Genomic DNA, 8,940 nt, shown 5'->3' on the forward strand with positions numbered 1-8,940 from the left:
ATCATATAAAAATAATTGTGGATTACTTTTATGTTATTGCTAATTATCCACCACATTTCCAAATCAAAAATGTTCACAATCAACATCTTTTAGTTTATTGATCCAAGTTGGGTTTTAAATCACAATAAATTGGGCGGCGCCTGTGGCTCAGTCAGTAAGGCGCCGGCCCCATATACTGAGGGTGGTGGGTTCAAACCCGGCCCTGGCCAAACTGCAACCAAAAAATAGCCGGGCGTTGTGGCAGGCGCCTGTAGTCCCAGCTACTCGGGAGGCTGAGGCAAGAGAATCACTTAAGCCCAGGAGTTGGAGGTTGCTGTGAGCTGTGTGAGGCCACGGCACTCTACTGAAGGCCATAAAGTGAGGCTCTGTCTCTACAAAAAAAAAAAAAATCATAATAAATTGTATTGGGAGATCTGTAGTGAAATCTGTGAGATTGTCTTCCCAGTACCACTTCCTGAGGGTCAAATTTCACCCACCTAGGTGGTTCCCATGATGCTATCTAATACTACCCACAAGCTTTCATTATATGGTTGGTCTGCTGTAACACAGAATCACAACTGAATGGCTTAAATAACAAATCTATTTCTTGTCTTCCAGTTTCTAGAGGCTTGAGAGGAAGGGTTGGTTCTTTCTGAGAACTGTGATGGAGAATCTGTTCCATGCCTCTCTCCTGCTTTCTGGTAGCTCGCATTCTTTGGCTTATTGACACATCACCCCATCTCTGGTGTCTGCCTATACAGCCGTTTGTCTGTATGTCCGCATTTCCCCTTTTTATAAGGACACCAGTCTTACTGGATTAGGACCTACTCTAAAGAATTCATCTTAAATTGAAAGTATACAAAGACCCAATTTCTAAGAAAGATCATATTAACAGGTACCAGTGGAAGACGACAACATCTTTTCAGGAGACACAATTCAAACCATAACAGATCTAAGGTCTCCCACACTGGGCTGGGCCAATCCCCTTTCTGGGGATTTTTAGAAATATAACTAAGACAGTCAGAAGGCTGAAGTGGTCATTTGTAAAATTAAAGTGCTTTTGGCAAACACCTTTTCTATTACACAGAGAAATCTCAGCAGCAACAATAGGAAACTAACATGCTCAAGAGATAAAAAGCATGGAGACATGATAGCATTTGTATCTCTGGTTCCAGATATTCCTTCATTCAGGCCTCAAACCCACCTTCCCTTTCAAAGGTTTCCATCTTTTCCATGGGCCTCTGTAACTTTCAAATAAGGGGACTAACGTTTGTAACATCGCTTGCAATTAATCATCAAATATCTGTTCTTTGCTATATCACCAAAGAGATTCCATAGCAAGACTGGATTACAAGGAATGCTTCATAATGATAAAATTTATTACAGAATTTTTTCTACCAAATACAGAGTTATGACACTCTGTTCATGAATAATAGATAGTCTAGCCGACAGAAATGAAAAATCACCAAAATACATGAGGAGTGGTCACACAATAGAGATAACAATTTCAATAAGAACTTTGATGATTCAATAGATGCCATTATAATTTTAGAGTATAATGACACAAATTTACTTTATTGGCTTTATGGAGTCAGTTAATTTCTCTTCCATCCTTGTTCCCTGCTGAGTATGTCTTGTTCTCCTATAGATTTAATACATATTTCTTAATGTGTTTGGCAAATATTTATTGTCTGGACATACCTGAAGAACTTGTAGGAGAGGAATTATAGGGCATTATGTGTACGAGAAGTAATAAGCCTACAGGAAAAGTATTCATCCTAAGGGCAGAGAAAAATCATGGGTAGTCAGATAATAGTGGTCACTAACAATTTCCTCCGGCTCAGCCCCATGGAGTCCTGAATAGTGTGATGAGTAAAATGTAAAAAGAAGAGGCAACTTCATCCACCCAAATCCCAGTGGGTCATTGAGAGTCCTGGTTAACTTCATGATCACTTGTGGCGACTTGAGCAATAGCAGGATGAGCTGCCGTTACTTATCCACCTTGAACGGCAGCAACATTGAGCAAACCAAAGAGAATGACATCAGTGACTTTTTAATACCAGTTACCTGAGGAATTGGGTTGACCTACTTTTGGTGTCATTACCACAATGAGCAAGAGGAATAAAATACAGTAACCCACATGGTAGTCAAAAGGACTAGTTCCCAATCACATGTGACTCCACCTCCTGGAGATGTCCACAACTATTTGAGAGGAATAGATAAGGACTGAACTTCTTATAAATACATGAGGACTAGACTAGACAGAAGAAAATAATGTAAAATTTCTATTTTCTGACTGTTACTGTAATTTTATTTTGGCCCCAGAATTCGTTTAGCCTAGGAAACAATGATTGATAAAAAAAAAAATTGTATTTTTCTAAAAAATAGTGCAATACATTTTTAAATATATTTTTGACATTCTGTAGCATTTGTAGTCTTACCAGTTTCTTATTTATTTTGATTATACAAAGAAACTGTTTTAGCATTTCATTATTTAAAAAAAAAATAGCAATAACATTATATTTGAGAAGTACTACAAGTCTCAAAAACACTTAGACATCAGAAAATCTTCCATGGCAGGTTTTGACTTTTTTCTTTATTTTTAATAGCAAAAGACTATAGAGAATGCTTTTAAAAATTATGGTCAAATTATCTGAGCCATAGACATAATAAATATTCAAATTACAATAAAATATTAAGTTTTCCTATTTAAAATTAGGTCTTTTTTTAACTATCTAATGAAATGTCATGTTACTAAGAACTCTTTTTAATTCCCTTAATATACATTTATATTAGTAAACAACATTTATTAACTTACAGCCAAAATGTAGCTGTACTATTTTATAAAACTTAATGTTAAAAGCAACATCTTGCTACCACATTTTGCTGAAATTCTGTTGTTATTGTAAGGATTAAAAAAGCCATCAAAAACTTTCTGATTCAGGCTTTAACTTCTAAGATAGTCACTACATTTTAATTTCCAGAGTGAATTCTACAGAACACAAATGGCACTGTTTTTAACATGTTTTCTATTGTTTTGGCTTAGTCAGCAATCAGAATAATTTTTAGGGCTAAGTTTAGAAAATAGACTTCAAAATTCATTTTTCTTCAGATGATCTATCTATTCTTCTGAAATATCATTTATCCTGTATAATTTGCCCAAATTTCTAGGATCACAGAGGGATCAAGTTACAATAACATTTGGAAGAAAATAGCATTTCTTATCTGGAAAAATGACATAGCAGGTGCAGGTTCAAGGACATCCTGGAGGCACAAGTCTCCTTAAGTTCTTTCCTTCCAAACCACTTATAAAGGATGATGACCGTTTCATGCACTACCAATACAGAGGCCTTCTCCCATACTTGTGCATGAGTTTCACCTCTAACTTTGTTCAGAAAATTGAACTTAAAATCCTATTAGTCAACAAAATCACATCTTTCAACTTAAAACTATGTCATATGCTATAGTATTGCCGTCGTTATTTTGAGCTGTAAATTATTCAGGAGAGAATTGTTAAAGCCTTGTAGGATTTTTTTAAAGTACATAAACAATTGCATTGAGATCAAAAAACTTTTAATCTTTATTTTAAATTACGAAACGAATCATGACAATAATCTTTGAACAACGAAAAGGTGGTTTGCGGCACAAGTGAGAAAAAGAAAACCCATTCGTCTTTCTCACCATAGTAACTTGAGTTTTGGAAAGTTAAATATACATTTTCTCAAAGGTTCTTTCAGTCATCCCCATACTTCATAAATATGACTTCTGTACAAAACACTTATCTGTTGATTATCAACAACTGCTTACATGAAACCACAGTGCAAAAATGTGGTTAGAAACTACCAAGAAGAAAAGGAAAGGAAAAAAAAAACGCTTCCTATTTTTCAGGTTTATAAAAGAACAAAGGGTGTGGTTAACAAACTAATGTATTTTAAAACAGCCAGAGTACTGCTGAGACAACTGAGTTATCAATAGTTGTTTGAGAATTTATTGTATCTTTTTAAATGAGTATTTTCTAGGGTCAGCTATTTTATCGTTACAAATTGATGAACCTAGTGCCTTATTTCTGAGGCCCTCACCCTCTCTAGAAGAGCAGGAGGGACTAAACAAAGAACAAAGCAGACACCAAACAGACGGAAGAAGTAAATTAAGGAAATAGAAAACTCAGAGAAAATATTTGAACTGATTTTTTTAAATGAAGAAAGCCTTCTAGAAAAAGAAGGAAGAACAAAGCAAAAAAGAAAAGAAAGAAAAAAAAAGAAAGAAACAACAGAAATGTATCAAATAAACGTTGCTTTACTTCTTTTTCCTTCCAAAAAAAATATATATTTTGAAGGAAAAGTTAGCTAAGTTATGGAAAACACAAACTGTGACCACCCAAGAAATACAGAATTGAAACTTGAAAGTCACCAAAATAGCCCTTTTACTTCTCACTATTATGCCCTGCCCAGCGTTTCTAGAACACAGTAATCACCTCATCTACTACCTCATCTTCTAGCTGATCCCCTGGCTCACTTCCTGCCCTTCCACCAAGGCATGGCTGCGGCCCATGGGGGAATAATACCAGGCACAATGGTTTTAGAACACTGGAAGTACAGCTTCAGAAACAGAAGCTTCCTGGTCTGCAGACAGCACAGAAAGATTATGGGAATTTTGTAGCCACCAGTACTCCATAAAGATTATCAAAGGATGCTCAAATTTTGGTCTCCAAGTTTTACTCCACAAGCAACTTATCAATTAAAAAGGAGAAAGTTTATCCTTAAAATGAAATCTGGCAGCACCACCTTAATCAAGTGATCAAACTTTCTCTTACCTGTAACATGACATTTCACCCATGTACTATTCTTGCCAAAAATACTTTAACCTATATCTAATTGTGAGGGAACAATCAAACAAATATAAAATTTGGAACACTCTTCATAAGTGGGCTTTTAAGAAAAATAGCAGCATGGAAAACAAAAAATGAGGAAACTATCCTGTTAAGAGAAATGAAAGATATGACACTCAAATCTTATACCTAATCCTAGATTGGTTCCTGTAAAGAAAAAAAAATACAACCATAAAAGATACTTGAGGAAAGCTATGGAAGTTTAAATACGGATGGTACATTAGATGATGTTATTGTATTATTATTAGTTTCCTTAGGGGTGAAAATATGCATTTTATAGGAGAATTTCTCTATTCTTAAGAGATGTATGTTAAATATATGTGAATGTGATATAGAGGTTTGAGTGAGCCTGCAACTTTCTTTCAAATAGGTCACAAAACAACTTGTGTGTGTTTATGTACCTGTGTGTATGTGTTTGGAAAAACATAAATCAAATGTGGCAAAGTAACAATTGGTGAACTAGATTTACAAGTGTTCATTCTACAGTACTATTCTAAACTTTTTGTAAGTTTAAAGATGTTCTAAATGGAAAGTTGGCTGGCAGGTGGTATTAGGAAATTGTTGGCCTTGAACGCAGAAAACCTGGAACCTTGAACAATTGTTTCTATCTTGGGCAAGCCACTCAGACCCTCTAAGCATGACAAAGATAACTCCACTGACGTACCCCAAAGACTTGTGGGGATAAATAATGTACAACAAGGGATGTTTGTAAACTGTAAAACACCCCAGTATTCTCAACCTGGGGTCCAAGGATCAAAAACGGGTTCATGAACTTGGATGGGAATCAATCTCACTGGCCTCCAACTGCAGCTTTGCATTTCTTTCAGTAACACACGTTATCGTGAGTTAACATAGCATGTGTCTAGTACACAGGGAGAGCTCAATAGACGTTAGCACTGCCATCATTATAGTCAGTTTTGTTGAGTTGCACAAACAAGGGCATGAAAAGCATGAGTCAGTGATCTAGTATCTTTCACACAGTCTTGGCTCAGAGTGGGTGTGTCCTTTTAGAAGTGGAAGGAAAAAGAGGATGCAGGCTTGTAAGAGCTCTGCCACTGACTCATGCTTTTCGTGACTATCACTTTTGCAACTTCAAAAAACAAATTGTAATGATAGACCTAATGCAGAATATTTAAAAATTGAACTCCTGGTCTTCCCCCCAGAAAGCCTGCTCAATCAAAGCCTCTCCCATGATGGCACTCCAGCAATTCTGGTGCTCATGTCACAAACTTTGGAGTCATTCTTGACTCGTTTTTTTCTCCACCCTACTTCCAATCCTTCAGGGAAGTCTATTGGCACTACCTTTAAAATATATGAAAAACCTAACCATTTCCCACCACCACTGCTACTACTCTAGTCCATGGTAGCACTCATTATGTCTCACCTGAAAGCTAACATGGCAGCTTCCTGCTGCTTCTCCCACCACCTTGAGTCTATTCTATCTGTAATTATCCTTTTAAAATATGTCACGTGGCCGGGTACGGTGGCTCATGCCTGTAATTCTAGCACTCTGGGAGCTCAAGGTGGGTGGATCGCTTGATGTCAGGAGTTCAAGACCAGCCTGAGCAAGAGCCGTCTCTACTAAAAATATAAAAAAAAATTTGCCAGATTTGGTGACAGATGCTTGCAGGCCTAGCTACTCAAGAGGCTGAAGTAAGAGGATTGCTCAAGCCCAAGAGTTTGAGGTTGCTGTGAGCTATGATGCCACAGAACTCTACTCAGGGCAACAGAATGAGACTATGTCCTAAAAATAAATAAATGGAATAATAAAATGTCACATAATTCATTCCTTATCTTAAAACTTTGCAATGGTTTGTTCCCACTTCTCTCAGCATAAAAACCAGTCCTTCCAATGATCCCAAGAACCCATATGATCTGACCTCTCCTCACCCCTGTGACCTCAACTGCTACCACATCCCATCCTTCCCCACCCCCAGCCAAACAGACACCCTTGAACTGTCCAGAACATGCCAGGCATCCTCTCACTTAGGATATTTACACCAGGTCTTCCCACTGTTTTGAAATGCTTTTCCCCCAGATATTTATGTGACTAATTCCATCATCTCTATGTCTTTGGTCAGGTAGTGAGAAGGCCTTAGTCCTATCTAGAATAGCAATCCACTTCAGAATGCTTAACCCCTCTTACTCTGTTCTGATTTCAATAGTACTTATCACCTAATGTGTAAATCATCATCTAATGTGTAAATAATTAAATTGTATAATGTCTATCTCGCCCTGCTAGATTATGAGCTCCATGAAAGCAAAGATTTTGATTACACCTATTTTTATGTATTCATTTATTTATTTATTCTTTTTTATTATTTTGTTTTTAATTTTTATTGTGGTAAAATACACATAAATTTACTATCTTGAGCATTTTTAAGTGTATACTTCAGCGGTATTAAGAACATTCGTATTGTTGTGCAACCACCACCACCATCCATCTCCAGAACTCTTTTTACCTAAAAAAACTGAAACTCTGTAGTCATTAAACAATAACTCTCCACCCCCATTTGCTCATATTTTATAAGTATCTAGAAAAGTGTCGACCACATGGTCCTAATCGATTTTTGTTTACTAAATTATTAGTGCCTCTTGTGAAACTTCAAATATCATCTCTATGGGGAAAATTTCCAAATTTATAGTTCAAGCATACAGATTCTATGTCAAATCCTCCAAGTTTTATCAAAGTCTGTCCTCTGTACTGTTGTAAGGATACACAGTGTTTGATGTGCCTCTTCCATGGCCCCAAGTCTGCCAGTATGTACCAATGCTCAGATGTTCTGAATAGGAAGGGAATAGGTGGTGTAACAGAAAATGCACAGAACTATTTCTTCCATTCCATAAAAACCAATGGTTTTTAAATGTTTTTAAATTTATGATGGATATATGCTAATTATACATATTTATGGGGTACAAGGTGATGTTTCAATTACACTTGTACATATTGTGTTACCATCAAACAAGGGCAATTAGCAATCCCACCACCTTTAGTATTTAACATTTCTTATGATGAGAACATCAAAAACCTCTCTTCTAGCTATCTTCAAATATGCAATATCTTACTGTCAACTCTAGTCATTCCATTATGCAAGAGAACACCAGAACATTTTTGCTCCTATCTGTAGCTTTGTACACATTAACCAATCTTTTACCATCCCTCTCTCATCTCCCCTCCCCATACTCTGGTAACAACTATTCTACTTCTATAAAAACTTTTTGAATTCCAAATAGGAGTGAGGGCATAGGTATCTGTGTTTCTGTGTCTGGTCCATTCATTTTGCCACACATAACAGAATTTTATTCTTTTAATAATATGAAATGCTCCATGAATCTGCATGTCGTCCTTGTGCAGGGGCCCTGCTCATCTTCTCTGTACCATTCCAATTTTAGTATATGTGCTACGGAAGTGAGCATGATAAAAACCAAGGTTTAAGATATTAATGGCTTTACCTTAAGTATATTGGGAAAAGATGAGAAGCAAGGAAGACTAATCATCAGACTCACTTTGGGAATTTGGAGTAAAATGACAGGCTTCTGGGAGTTCTAAATGCTCAAGAACTTGCTAGTGGTCTTGAGAGAAATATTGAGATGGAAATCCTAGGAAACCACAATTGATACTCTCCTATTCAAAAGAAAAGGAAAGATGTACCACCCCATCTAAAGCAGGAGAGGGTCAAGATGTCTAGAATCCTTTTGATACTATTGTTGGTGGTGAGGAAGAAAACTTTTTAGGGAGACATATGATTGTGTCATTCAAAATCACTTCCACCCAGCCCTTAGGAAATGCGCTGGATTCTTTGGCAGCATTATAAACTAAGAGGCATGCAAACACTGGAACGCTAAAACAGAGATGTGAGCAGTGGTGAGGAGGAAACCCATCCACACCTTTGTGAGAGCAGAAGCAGTAGCAGTTGCCATGAGGAGAGGGGTGGATGGACCAGAGCCAGGTGAACAGGGGTAGGAGAGTGAAGAGTGACAGCTGCAGCGAGAACAGATCTTCAACAGCCACGTGGACAGAGTAAGAGCAAGGGGAGGCAGGAGGACTGGAGGTCTGGGGCAGGCGTCCTCAA

General features: G+C 37.1%; 1 non-coding gene across 1 annotated transcript; it reads right to left on the reverse strand.

The window, feature by feature from the left end:
• Nucleotides 1–8,177: 8,177 nt before the first annotated feature.
• On the reverse strand, nt 8,178–8,284 carry LOC128582748 (U6 spliceosomal RNA). The gene has a single exon (XR_008379194.1). It is a non-coding gene; the product is annotated as a U6 spliceosomal RNA (small nuclear RNA).
• Nucleotides 8,285–8,940: the final 656 nt, after the last annotated feature.

Source organism: Nycticebus coucang, chromosome 3 (genome assembly GCF_027406575.1).
Source record: "Nycticebus coucang isolate mNycCou1 chromosome 3, mNycCou1.pri, whole genome shotgun sequence".
Taxonomy (NCBI): Eukaryota; Metazoa; Chordata; class Mammalia; order Primates; family Lorisidae; genus Nycticebus; species Nycticebus coucang.